The sequence below is a fragment of the Schistocerca nitens genome, chromosome 2 (assembly GCF_023898315.1).
Source record: "Schistocerca nitens isolate TAMUIC-IGC-003100 chromosome 2, iqSchNite1.1, whole genome shotgun sequence".
NCBI lineage: Eukaryota > Metazoa > Arthropoda > Insecta > Orthoptera > Acrididae > Schistocerca > Schistocerca nitens.
The window spans coordinates 1,036,914,511-1,036,930,091 of record NC_064615.1 but is presented as its reverse complement, the minus strand read 5'-3'; positions in this window follow the sequence as shown (position 1 = coordinate 1,036,930,091).

Sequence of the window (15,581 nt, the reverse complement as noted above, 5' to 3'; positions counted from 1 at the left end):
TAAAACAAATAAAGAAAGTGATCGGAGTGTCCAAAACGACACGATCCAGTCTCATGTAGCTACTGGCGAGTGATTCTTTCCGTGTTGAAGAACTACGCACATAACAGAGGCTACCCAGCACCCGCTTTGCCATCTTGCTACGAATGTTGAAGGAAAAAAGGGAAGACATACCTCCGCAATTTAAAAACACCGTGAAGATGGCTCACCAAACACGGACGAAGAAGAACTGCGAGATGAAACACGTGTTTACCAGAATGGCAGCCGTAGTTGCCCGTCTTACATGCAACAACGTATTAGGAGCAAAACACAACGGGTGAATGTAAACTGTGTAATTAAACATGCGAACTTTACCATATAGAATACGGCACTAGAAGGACACGGTCGAAAAGTAACTACGCAAACTACAATGTGTAACATTTCTATTTTCTAAACTTGTATAGTAAGTAGGCTGCAATAAATGTGTTATTAATAAACGATTTTTTCCAGGAGCATGCGATATGGTTTCTGTCATTGGTTAAACCATATCTATGTATGAATTACCACAAGTAATAAACTGTTATATTTCTCATTTTCCCATCACTGCAAGCTTAAGAGCTAAGAGTTCATTTGCTTATGTTACCAAAGGTTTTGTATCAAAAAGTCTGCATGCATTTTAAATATATCCTTGCAAATGATGTAAATATTTTGAATCTGTTTCCCGGCTGTTTTTGACCAGTTCTAACTAAGTTGAAACCGCGAACCAAGTTTCATGAGATTTTTTTCAACTTAGTCAAGAGTGCTTTATTTATCTCTGTATCTGTATGTGAGGAATGTTAATATAAGTAGGCTCAGTCATTTTTACTCCGTTTACTAATGTTGACAACTGAGGTGTTCTCAGCACGTCAGTAGTTTTTGTCAACTACAAATCTACATTATTTCAAGGCAGTAATGAGAAACACGTCTACATTTTTCCAGTGTTATGTCTAATTTTAGTGTTCATTACTGACTACAGCATAACCATCACAAAATGACCTAAAAGTCGAAATTGTAATTGTGTAAACCGTACGACAGTCGACGACTTACGGCGATTTAATAAATCGCAACGGTCTAAATCAGCAGGGATGTAGCTGGACTCCTGGACGATAGGATTAGGGAGACATTCTGCCTAGCCAGTGGCATGCAAACCACTTTCATCTTTATTTTTTGGAGTATCTGAAAAGAGTAAGCTCGCAAGAGCTGACAAGTACGAGAATTTTCACACAATCAGCTTAACAGCTCATGCATCCAAGTTGCTGACGACAATAATATACGGAAGAATGGAAAATAAAATTGAGGATATGCTAGATGACGATCCGTTTTACCTTAGGAAAGGTAAAGGGAACATGCGGCAGTTTTGACGTTGCTGTTGATAGTGAAAGCAAGACCGAAGAAAAGTCAAGACACGTTCATCGGATTTGTCGACGTGGAAAGAGCGTTCAACAATGCAAATTGGTGCAAGATGTTCGAAATCCTGAGAAAAATAGGTGTAAGCTGTAGGGAAAGACGGGTAATGTATGTAGAATAAGCAAGTGCAACAAATGTGTACAAGGACCAAGAGAGAACATAAGAGTGAAAGGGCAAGAACGAAGCGCTCGGGTTAAAAAGGGTGTAAGATAGATATGTAATCTTTTGGCCCTCGTGTTCAATCTAAACATCGAATAAACAATGACGGAAATAAAAGAAAGAGCGAAGTGTAGGATTAAAAATTAAGTGAAAGGATATCACTGTTAAGATCACTAATGACATTGCTATCACTCAGTGAAAGTGAAGAAGAATTACAAGACTTTTTGATTCGACTGAACAGTCAGATGAGTATGGACAATGGTTTGAGAATAAATCTAAGGAAGACAAAAGTAATTAAAAGCAGCAGAAATGAGAACAGCGAGAAACTTAACATCATAATTGGTGATCACGAAGTAGATGAAGTTAAAGAATTCTGTTACCTAGGCAGCAAAATAATCCATGATGAACGGAGTAAAAAGGACATAAAGGGTTAGCATTATCAAAAAGGCCATTCCTTGCCAAAGGAGGTGTGATAGTATCATAGGTCTTAATTTGAGGAAAAAATGTCTGAGAATGTACGTGTGGAGCACACTATTGTATGATAGTAAAACATGGACTGTGTGAAAACTGGCACAGAAGAGAATGAAAGCATTTGAGATGTGGTGGTCTGCAGGCGCGTTGAAAATTAGGCACACTGTCAAGGTAAGGAATGAGGAGGTTCTCCACAGAATTGGCGAAGAGAGGAATATATGGAAAACACGGACAGAAGACTGATGACTTAAAAAAGGAAAAAAGTGCGTAGCCAGTTGCTGATGTCCAGACTCTTCTTGTTCAGCGTGTTCTTGTAGTGTGACATTATTGGCCTACAGCCTGGAATATGGGAAAGAATTGGGGAATCAATGTTGAGAAGTGCGAACTCTTGCATTCTACAGTATCCCAAGGTGTTCAAACTTAGAACATCTTTTTGTTACCTTGGAGGGAATAAATAACATGTAATGTACCAGTACTTAGAGCTTTTTTGTAAACTTACTGTCAATTTGTTGTCGTACGTTGATATCACCAGCTCCGCTTCTGTACACGTCAAAAGTCACATCCTGAAAAGTGTGTCAATATATACTTAATGTGTAAATCAAGACGAAATAAATTCTGCATTTCTGTCTACCAGTGCTAGCGAATGGTAATTATGCGGGAACAATGAAAATCTGTCAATGCTGGATTTTGTGTTTCGTATAGTTACTCTCTCCTGTAATCAAACCTGTGTATTACAACAAGAATCCTGCATGTGTTTTGTATGCGTAGTAGTGCTGTCTATCACAGAAACATCGGCTTGGGGAAGAAATTTAGTATTTCATATACTGGTTAAAGTAAATGGCTCCGTGTCTTTTTGTATGTGAGATATCACTCCAAACCAAGCAGTGTGTCCTACCAGGTCAAATGTATACAACTGCCAAAATAGAAAAAGATAATGCTAGCCAACTGTTGACATCGGAATTACCCTATCATGGGATTATTATAATGTACAACAACTGCTACAATTTTTTTGCAACATGGTAATGTACGGAGCAATTTTTACAAATTTGCTTGATGCATATATGTAACCGACAACATTATTTATCATCTAGTAGGTGAAACAATGTGGTGCAATATGTTGCAGTTTAGCCCTAAAATGGCGATGTATCACCTAGCCTCCGTTGTACGGAACCATTAAGAGCAAAGGTCCACAAAGAAGCGTTGTTTTCCATAACCCTGTCTTGGAGGTCAGTCAAATATATGAACGCCTTTTTCACAAATAATACAGATGATTCAGGCATTGGTCAATGAAACTGTATTAAAAAAGTAACGGAAGTACTCGGGAACTGAAATGGGCTTCCATGGAAAAAAATACAGCGTAGTTTTCGTCAAACTGTGTTAGGTAAATTTCGATAATCTGTATTGGAAGAAGGATGTGTGTGCATAATACGACCACTACCGTATAACTCTCATAGGGATCGTAAGAGAAAGGTGATTATGACACAGTCATTTTCTCCCCATTTTTAATAAACAAATGGAATACGTAGAGTAAAGTAATCTGTCCAATGTAATTTCCGGTTGCTTGTTAGGTTCATACGTGATCCAATAACTCTCAGTGCATCTGACGCCGTTATCGTGGTGTTAATGAGCCGTAATATAGGATCCAACAGAGTTTAACAAGGTCAAACCGAAAATAAGCAGGAGACAATTGCAGCAAATTTACTAGACGCATGTAGCGACACTGAATTTAGTGTTAGGCTAGCATACGAGGGCTGTTCGGAAAGCAACATCTTATCGATCTGCGAAACTGAAACCACATTGAAAATCTGATGTAACTGTGCATAGACGTGTTGGACAGTGTCTCTAGTATTCCCGTCGATGGCATTACGTCGCTTTTTTCACTACTGAACACACAGTGAGCACGTAAAATGTCTAGAAAATAGTGTCTCTCGCCAAGTATGAGTGCGTGCGAGAGATTTCACCTGATTTCGTGTAGCCCGCATAACGCAACTGTCATGCATCTCCTTCTTCACTGCAATTCTCGGCCGCACATTGCAGGGCTCAGTGGACTTTTCTGCAGCATTTTCGATGGCAAGTGTTTGATCACCAACCACATAGCCCGGACGTGGCCCCCTCTGATTTCCGCCTCTGCTCAGATGAACCGCTGGCTATGAAGACAACATTTTGGCACAGACATCAAACTGCAGATCAGCTTAGAGAATTAGCAGAAAGCACAGGTGGCTGCCCTGCATGACATGAACACTGGAAGGTTCGTACAATGCTATGACAAATGTCTCAATCGGAGGGGCGACTTTATAGAGAAGTAGCTGGAAGGTGTACGTAACTGTTGGAAATATAACATTTTTTATTTTCATTTTGGTTTCCATTTCGCGCCTTATCGCATCTTGGCTTCCGAACAGCCCTCGTACAAGACTTGCATAATGCAAACATTTTTTAATTGTGTGGTACTGGGTGACACCATCGAACAGTCTCCTAAATTTTAAAGGTACGAGGTAACCGGAAGTGACATTATCACGCGACCTGAAGTGTCAATAACTTCGAACTTAAGAGTATATAACAACACTTGACAGTAGCAACTAATTAGTCCTTTGTGCATGTCTCACTCCTAAGTGCTCTACATTCCTCAGCTGTTGAAGAAGATGATGAGACCAACTAATGAAAGTTTTGCTTGGTGGTTATTACTGAAGAACTTACTGAATCTTGTTACTGATATTGGTAATATAAATTACACTGAAAACAACAAGCTCCTCAACAATAAAAATTAAATGGGCTTGCACTCATTACAGAAATTTTTTGTGAGAACAATATGCTCGTTAAAATCTGTCATCAAGTGGACTATCAAGAACAATTCGAAAAGGAAAAGTGATGTCAACGGGAACTTCCATTTCTCCTACGAGGGAACACTAATTCGATAGGAATACTGAAAAATGGTCAAGAAAGCTCCTCGAGGTGGAAAAAAAAGTTCTGTAGCTGTACTGTATAAAGGGGAAGTGGCTCATGTTCTAATTTAACAACTGCCTTCACATTTGCAACAGCTTTATGAAGACGACTGTTACCTTATGGACCGGGCTATAACACAGGATTTTGCTGGGATTTTTAACAAAAATACATATGTGATCACGTAACATCAAACGACGACTTCTAATTGCAATGAGACTACCAAGGAAATTTCAGAGTGATTGTAAACAATGATAACAGAGTTTTAATAAACTGTTTAATTCGGACGAGCTCCAACTATAGAATAAAATGTGGAACAAATTTATGTGCCGAATCACAAGCCCAGGAGAAAACAAAGTTATTGGAAACCATTTTATCGATTATATGATATACCGTGACATACATCTATGAGGAATTTTCACATCTTTGGCTAAAGAACATGGTGTTGCCAGTCTAGAAGCTACGGTGTATAACTATGGAATGGATGGGGTGTTTGACCCTATGGAACACCGTCTGAGAACATTCCACGCCAATTAACAGTATTTACAGTATGCTCCACTGTACTCTGTACTAATAATCTCTATGTTGTGTACATTCCTGGATAGCTTGCAAAACAGCTGCAGTGTTGTGTTTATCAGTATTCTGCAATTTGTTTACTGAGGCAATAATAACACACAAATGTCACTGGTGTGCAAGTTAGAGTGCTGGAGAACCAACAATGAGAAAAGATTACAAACTGTGTTCTATCTGCCTGTTGTTTTTAGCATTTACCTGTAAACTACATGAAGATTGTTAAAAAAGATTTCAATAAAGACAACATAAGTAATATCCATGAGTGTCACACTGCAGCTAGAGACATATTTTTCTCAGTCTAGGACATTGTTCTCCACAATACCGTCGAATATAGGCATTATGAAATTAGGACTGGTTTGTATTAATAACGTTATTCCACAGGTCTTAAGAAAAAGAATAAATGTATCAAGAACATTAAAATATCCTCTATTAAAGAAATTGCTTCCTAAAATGCAGTTAACATATTATACATACGACATTTAAAACTGAAAATGGAATAGGTTGAAGTAAAGAAACTAAAACTGGATTAGTTGCCGAAAACATATGCCATGAAGCAAGAATATAAACTGCTAGTGGAAAAAGTGCAAGCCATTTCTAATGTGAAAGAGAGACTTACAAATTGTTGTATGCACATTATAAGGAAAAATCTGGATATGACTGGGAAAGCGTTTACTGTGAACAGCAATGGAAAGTGCTCATATGTTTATTATCTCTATGCCCATTTGGATCTGCTTAAAATGGTGGGTACACTTTATTTAAATGTCGTGGACTGCACATTGCGGATGCTAGAGCAGAAAACTCATTTGTAGAGGTAAAACTGATGGAATAACTAATTTAATAATAGTTCGTTGGCAAAAGATGTAAAGTTCCATAAAGCAATTCCACAAGAACGTGGATGATAAGAAATTGCCAATGTACACCCAAGAAGATATGGCTTTCTTTGACCTTTGTGTAATACAGGAAATAAAAGGCAACAATAAAATTACCGAATGCTCTAACTAGAAGCATTGGAAGAGAGAAGCGAGTCAATTGTTGAGGGAATAAGGCAGATAGTTTACAGAAAAAAATATTAGATACATATTAGAATTTGAGTGTATACCTTGTTTGTCTTATCGACATATTGGTTGGAAAAGAGTTATATGACTACGATGTAAATTCAAATCATATATGTTAAAAGTTAAGCTGTCTGCTATCAAAACTATTCCACACAAACGCAAAGAAAGATTGCTTTCTGTGTGTAAGATTTTATACAAGTGTACCTGTTTCCTTATTCGTTTCCCTACCAGGTGTATGGAGATCTCCTTAGCATCTAGCAGTGTTTCAGGTTCCATCACACAGCCACAGTTTGTACAACGAGTTTGAAGGCTCATTTCTTCTTCATCGAAATATCTGATCAGAAAAAAAACTCTCGTGAAGACAATGCTATCTGTCAGAACCACTCAATATACTCGTACATACTGAAACACATGGATTATTCTGGAAGTGGAATTGTTTCAATATTATTATGTGGATTGTAGATAGGCGTGTAGACTTTAAATGCCACTTCGTTGCCATCTAACGGAGGTGACACCCATTTTTACTTTCTATTATGTTAATAAAACAGAATACAGATCAACTGCGGGTATAGAAGCTACTTGTTTACTCGGAAGATCGATGATCTATGTAACAAAAGGGTATAATGTTCGAGGAACTGACTCGTTCAATTCTAAAATCGTATCCCAATTGCACTACTTCGTGTGCACGCGCGCGCGTCATACCACGACATGAGCCATTGTTGGGCAAGTATACTACTACATGACCTATCCAAGCACGACTCGGGACCCATACTCCCAGCCATACTTCCACCAGTACCTCAACTCCAGAGGTTCGCCTGCGGAACTTGCAGGAGCAGCACTTCTGGGGGAAAGGATATTGCGGAGACAAGGCTTAGCAACAACCAGAAGGATGGTTGTCAGAATGAATCTCGCTCTGCAGTGGGGTATGCTCTGATATGAAACTCCCTGGCAGATTAATACTGTGCATCGGACTGAGACACAAAACCTGGACTTTTGCCTTCGGTGGGCAACTGTGCAACCCACTGAGCTATCCAACCACGATTCACGATTCGTCCGCAAAAATACATTTCCGCCATTATCTCATCTCCTACCCTCCAAACTTGACAGAGGTTCTCCAGCGGATCCTGCAAGACTAGGACCCCTGGGAGAAAGGAAATTGTGGACATCTGGCCTAGCGACAGCCTGGGGGATTGTTTCCATAATGAATTATCACCTTTCATCGGAGCGCACGCGGATATGAAACTTACTGGCAGATTAAGCAGCTATGCAGGTAGAATGGGCTGAGTGGAGAGAACTGGGCGGTTTTTACGTTAGTAGGGCTCGGGAAAGTGTAGGAAGAGATTCAGTTTGAAAGACTGCAGGATAGGCAAACCGTGTTCAGGTAGGACAGGTTACAGTTTAAATACTGTTGTGGTGGAGTGTTTATTGCTGTAGTGAAATTGAAGTAGGTAGTTCCTGTGAGTTAGTATGGGTAGAGGCTATTCTTGACAACAGAATAGATTATTAACTGGTTTCTTTTACCGACCGCGGACACATATGATACAGTTGTTGAACAATTTAATGAAAACTTGAGTCACTTTTCAAATAGGTACCCCATTCATACAGTTATAGTTGATAGTGACCTAAATTTACTCTCTATATGTTGGCGAAAATACACTCCTGGAATTGGAAAAAAGAACACATTGACACCGGTGTGTCAGACCCACCATACTTGCTCCGGACACTGCGAGAGGGCTGTACAAGCAATGATCACACGCACGGCACAGCGGACACACCAGGAACCGCGGTGTTGGCCGTCGAATGGCGCTAGCTGCGCAGCATTTGTGCACCGCCGCCGTCAGTGTCAGCCAGTTTGCCGTGGCATACGGAGCTCCATCGCAGTCTTTAACACTGGTAGAATGCCGCGACAGCGTGGACGTGAACCGTATGTGCAGTTGACGGACTTTGAGCGAGGGCGTATAGTGGGCATGCGGGAGGCCGGGTGGACGTACCGCCGAATTGCTCAACACGTGGGGCGTGAGGTCTCCACAGTACATCGATGTTGTCGCCAGTGGTCGGCGGAAGGTGCACGTGCCCGTCGACCTGGGACCGGACCGCAGCGACGCACGGATGCACGCCAAGACCGTAGGATCCTACGCAGTGCCGTAGGGGACCGCACCGCCACTTCCCAGCAAATTAGGGACACTGTTGCTCCTGGGGTATCGGCGAGGACCATTCGCAACCGTCTCCATGAAGCTGGGCTACGGTCCCGCACACCGTTAGGCCGTCTTCCGCTCACGCCCCAACATCGTGCAGCCCGCCTCCAGTGGTGTCGCGACAGGCGTGAATGGAGGGACGAATGGAGACGTGTCGTCTTCAGCGATGAGAGTCGCTTCTGCCTTGGTGCCAATGATGGTCGTATGCGTGTTTGGCGCCGTGCAGGTGAGCGCCACAATCAGGACTGCATACGACCGAGGCACACAGGGCCAACACCCGGCATCATGGTGTGGGGAGCGATCTCCTACACTGGCCGTACACCACTGGTGATCGTCGAGGGGACACTGAATAGTGCACGGTACATCCAAACCGTCATCGAACCCATCGTTCTACCATTCCTAGACCGGCAAGGGAACTTGCTTTTCCAACAGGACAATGCACGTCCGCATGTATCCCGTGCCACCCAACGTGCTCTAGAAGGTGTAAGTCAACTACCCTGGCCAGCAAGATCTCCGGATCTGTCCCCCATTGAGCATGTTTGGGACTGGATGAAGCGTCGTCTCACGCGGTCTGCACGTCCAGCACGAACGCTGGTCCAACTGAGGCGCCAGGTGGAAATGGCATGGCAAGCCGTTCCACAGGACTACATCCAGCATCTCTACGATCGCCTCCATGGGAGAATAGCAGCCTGCATTGCTGCGAAAGGTGGATATACACTGTACTAGTGCCGACATTGTGCATGCTCTGTTGCCTGTGTCTATGTGCCTGTGGTTCTGTCAGTGTGATCATGTGATGTATCTGACCCCAGGAATGTGTCAATAAAGTTTCCCCTTCCTGGGACAATGAATTCACGATGTTCTTATTTCAATTTCCAGGAGTGTACATCTTCAAAGTCGGTGGTAGGCATGAAACGTGGTCCGACGTCGCACTAAGTGCCTTCTCAGAAAATCATTTCGAACAACTAGTTCAGTAGCCCATTGAAAGTGTAAATTGTTGCGAAAACATACTTTCCTGTTAGCAACAAATAGTTGTGACCAAATAGGGAGCAGTAAGACGGATACAATGGTTAGCGACTATAAGGTTGTTGTAGCTAGACTAAAACCGTAACATTCAAACTCATCATCAGTAAACGCAAAATGCATCTACTGAAGTTACTAAACATCTGCAAACAGTTTTCCTGATTCTAGATGCTGCGTGTCCAGTATACCTCATAGAGATACAATGTGACCACCATTTTGGAAGAGATCCAAATGGGCACAGAGCTAATAAACAGATTTCTTGTGTGTTCTTTAACATATTACGTCATCAGATCCATTATTTTCTGCATACACTCCAACATATGACTACTTATCACTGGTATTTACAGTAAATACAGATATCTAGTACTCCCCAGTTCTATCCAGATTTTTCCGTACGTTGTTTGCAAAGTAATTTCCAACCCTCGCTTGCGCATCTACAATTACCTTCTACTTTACTAGTAATAGACCATATTCCTTCTTCGTGGCAAATGTTTTCTCCAAATACTGCAGTTTTCTTTCTTCTGCTTTGTATTTCCATTACCAGTTTTCTATTTCATACACATTACACATTAACAGCACTTAAGGGAGTAATTTTTTTTAATAGCGAATGGGTTATCTCTACTTGATGCATAGGTTCTTTCTCTTAAGAACTGTGCAATAACGTTATTCATCGAAACCAATCCTAATCTGGAAATACGCTGAGGTGACAAAAGTCATGGGATGCTTCCCAATACCATGTCGGATCTCTTTTACCAGTAGTGGTGCAGCAACTCTATGTGGCGTGGATTCAAAAAGTCGGTGGAATTAAACTGCAGAAATATTGAGCCATGCTGCCTATATAGCCGTCCATAATGCGAAAGAGTTGCCAGTGCAACATTTCATGCACGATCTGACCTCTAGATTATGTCCCGTAAATAGTTGACGGGACTGTCCAGAATGTTATTCATATCAACGGTGAGCGATTGTGGCCCAGTGACAAGGCAGATTGAGATCAATAAAATATTCTATCGTTTTTTTTTTTGGGAATAAAATGCCCATGAATGGCTACAAATAGCCTTCAAGTAGCCGAATAATAGATGAAAGCTTCATTTGGATCAGAGGACCCAGTTTATTGCACATAAACAGAGCCCAAACCGTTACGGAGCCACCACAAGCTTGTACAGTACCTCGTTGACAACCTGGATCCATGGCTTCGTGGGTTACGCGCAAACTCTGATCCTATCATCTGCTCATACCAACTGAAATCGGGACCTGTATGACTAGGTCAGTCGGCTAGGGTCGAATCGATATGGTCACGAGCCCAGGAGATGAGCTGCAGGCGATGTCCACCGTTAGCAAAGGCTCTCGCGCCGTTCGTCTGCTGCCATAGTCCATTAACGTCAAATTTTGGACATTGTCCTAACGGATACGTTCGTCGTTCGTCCCATGTTGATTTCTGCTGTTATTTCACGAATTGTTAATTGTGTGTTAGCACCGACAACTCACGTAAAGGACGCTGCTCTCAGTCATTAAGTGAAGTCCGTCGGCCACTGGGGTGTCTGTGGTGAAAGATAATGCCTGATATTTGGTATTCTCGGGACTCCCTCGTCACTGTGAATTACTATCGATTTCCGAAATGGAGTGTCCCATGACTCTATCTCCAACTACCATTCCATGGTCAAAGTTTAGTGTTAGGTAGTCATACATCTCCTTTTGTTAAAAGTCTCACCACATTCTTGCATTTTAGCCAGATAAATAATATAATAGTTGTCTACACAAAGCTATTAAGAAGTTCCAGGCTGTTGGTTCATTGGGACATCCATTTTAATGTTATCCAGTTCCCTTTATATAGTTTAGCCAAAGGGTTTCTATATTTCCTCAAAAAGGTTTCCAATTATTCCTTGCCAGTTTTTGCAAGACGCATCTTTCTGTCACTTTACACTTCCATGTAGGACACATCGTAGTTTTGCCTTCACACCGGGTCTTCCAGAAACGAACTTGGAGAATTTGCCATGTAGATAACTGCTTATTGTACGACGAATTTCTTTATTTGGCGTTACAGAGATACCGCTATTTCTTCCTGACGGTCAACTTGATCCATTATTTTAAGCACCATAATAATAATAATAATAATAATACAATGCCGTTTTGTAATGGATGTACCAATGCTTAAGTTTTGTTACTATTTTTTATGTAATTTATGTTGCCAACAAGATTCATTAGGTTTTCCAATAATAATCATAAAGCAATTTTTTTCAGTTGGTCTCATCTCCTTCTCTAGCAGCTGAGGGATGTTTAGCACTTCGCAGCGAGATGTTTTGACACACGACAAAAAACTAGTCTTTGCGGTTATCAAGGATTGTTGTACACCTTAGAGACCCTAGTGTTGATATTTGCAGTCATGTGATCACGTTGTCACTTCTGGTTATACCTTCTAAATTTAGAAAACTGTTGGATGTTGTTCCCTAACTCGACGCAGTTAAAAAGTCACTAAATTATGTATGCGAGTGACTCTAAATAAAGTATCTCTAGTATATTCGTTGCAATTATCTCCTGTTTACTGGCGATTTGTCCTCCTTAAGGTCTGTTAAGTTTTGTATTGCTGCTTATTAATATTACCATATCGGTGTCATGTACACTGACAGCTACAGGACAAATTTCGTACCTAACATGTAATCAGAAATTATACCACAGGTATTACTTTACTCAACCTATTCCATTTGTGTACTGAATATGGGTGACCAATGACTGCAATAATCTCTGTTTCCTTGTGACCTCTACAAGAGACAAATGATATAGGCAGCATTATGCTCGCATCATCTTCGAAATTTACCTAACTGTTTCATAAGAGGAATGTGGACAGCAAGGTGTTACACATTAGTGTAGATGAGCGAAACAGGAAGGGAGATTAGGGTTTAAAGCCCCTCAACGATGACGTCCTTACAGACGGAATCATGATTGCGAAAGGATCAGGGAAGGAAACTGACTACATGCTTTTGAAAGGAAGCATCCCAGTATTTTCTTAAGCGATTCAAGGTCACTATTTAAAACTTACACCGAGATCGCCAGATGATCTCTGCGCCCATCAACAAAGTGAATTGAAGCTGGTGTTCTACACGAAAAAGGTCGATTTGATGTATAGGGAAAGTTACCAACACGGTTTTCTGAAATGAAAAAAATGGGCATTTTCCTACTCACTGCTTATTTAAAGGAGGTAAGGAAAATAGTGCTCTGTGGTGTACTGCTCTTCTACACAAACTCGATGGCTAAATACGTGATAAAGTGAGCTGGAGTCCACCCTATTCATTAGAACTAGCGCCGCCTTTCATCTACTTTTCGAGGATGGGATCTTCTCACTACAAAAATGTTGAACAAACAGCGTTCACTTGCAGGGGATTAGGGCGAAAAGTAAGTAGACTTGTGACATAAAATATACGAGCCTTTCGGTGCAAACTGAGAACTTTTCATATTTACCTTGTTATAGGGAAATCAAGAGCAGACGAAACACTCAGGAAAGCTACGGGCTGCTCATGCCACGAGGCGGAGGCAAATACGAGTATACCGCAGAGGAGATGAGGTTCAGTTGGAGCTTAGATCCACTGCAGGGCACTTCTGTGTTGGCGGAGTGGGCAACGTCGGCTGGTTAATTATTGACGAGAGTTGGCAGTGGAGTTAGCGCGCAGACGTGATTCTCGACGCACGCCCTGTAACTCCGCTGCCGGAACAACTGGAAAGCTGCGTTATAGCATCACGGGCACTGTAATGAATTCTTAGGTACACTGCACATGTCGAGCAAGTCATCAACTTTACTCCGTACAAACACAAGGATAACAGGAGGGGAAATGGAAAAGCCGGGACACATGAGAAGATTTCAGTTAGATTATCTGATGCTCAGGCAGAGATTCCGAAATCAGATATAGCATTGTAAGGCTACCCAGGAGCAGATACAGACTCAGATCACAATTAAGTAGTGATGAAGGCTAGGCTGAAATGTACGAGACTAGTCAGGAAGAATCAATGGACTAAAAAGTGAGTACTAAGGTACAGAGGGAGTTCCCTGAAGTTCTCCAAAGCTGTAGATAGTGCCATAAGGAATAGCAAGGTAAGCAGTTCAGTTGAAGAGGAATGGACATTTCTAAGAAGCTGGGGAACACAGAAACTGGGAACTAAAACATAGCTACTGAGAAGGTAACTGCGAAGAAATCATGAGTAACAGAAGAAATACTTCTGTTCATCGATGAAAGAAGGAATTACAAAAATGTTCAAGGAAATTAATGAATACAGGGTGTTCAGAAATGCAATAAATAGGATGTGCAGGGAAGCTATGGGGCAATGCCAGAATGAAAAGCGTGAAAAACTAAATTATGACATTTTTGTTAGAAGGACCCACTCAACATACAGGAAAGTCGAAACAACTTTCGGTGAAACTAAAAGCAATGGTGGTAACATTAACAATTCAATGGGAATTCCACTGTTAAATTCAGAGAAGACAACGCCTAGCTGGAGGTAGTACGTTGAAGGCTTCTATGATGAGGAATACTTGTCCGATGATGTGATACAAGAAGAAAAGGGAGTCTAATACGAGAGATAGGAGATGCAGTATTAATATAAGAATTTAAAAGAGCTTTGGAATACTTAAGCTCGAATAATGCAGAAGGGGTGTACATTGCTGCTACGAAAACAAAGTGCAGCTTGTGTCTTGTTTTCGTCGCAATAATGTAAGCCATTGGGCCGATCTGTCTGATGTTGATCATTGCAAGGTATATGTACTAAAGGCTGGAACGGATTGAATTTTTAATTTTTGACTTGATCATGTGTGTTGTATGCTTTGACTATTGTCTTTTCGCAATTTGCCTTTACATAAATAACCCTTCGACATTATCATCTTCGTTAATGTTTCTGTCAAACTTATTTTTCTATGCATTTTACGGGGCCTTTAAAATTTCAGTCTGATAAAGACTTCTTTAGAGGTGTCGAAACCCAGGTCAGTGTACTAAACTATTATCTGCAACCTTTTGGCTGTGTAATTTCTCCATTGGGAAGGTAAAGGTACCAGATAGACAGTTCTGACATTGCGGTTGATAATGGAAGCAAGACTAAAGAAAAATGGAGACACCTTCATATGATATGTTGACACAGAAAATGTGTCTGACAATGTAAAATAGTACAAGATGTTCGAAATTCAGAGAAAAATAGGTATACAAGAGCCAAGAGGGGACAGTAAGAATTAAAGACCAAGAACGAAGTGCTCGAATGGAAATGGGTGTAAGACAGGGATGTAGTCTTTCGTCGCTTCTGTTTGGACTATACATCGAAGAAGCAATGACGGACATAAAGGAAATATTCAATACTGGGATTAAAATACAAGGCGAAAGGATATTAATGATAATACACTCATGCTCATAAATTAAGTATAATGCTGATACATGGTGAAACAACGCTCTGGTGGGGGTTTTGGGCGTTTAAATCACCTCGGGATGTGACCATGGGGTGTGTTTGACCTGCGGTCTTCGCACGGTGTCTCTGGCAGCAGTCCACATACGCACAGGTGTGTTGGTACATGTTAGAGTATGGTGCAGCGAGTAAGTGTACAGACGTTTTGAGATGTGCTAATGGTGACTATGTGTTGAATATGGCTCAAATAACCCATATTGATGACGTTATGAGGGGTAGAATTCTAGGGCTACTGGAGGCTGGTCACACACAGCAGATCGTAGCACGGGCCCTCAGTAAACCACAAAGTGTGATCTCAAGATTATGGCAACGATTT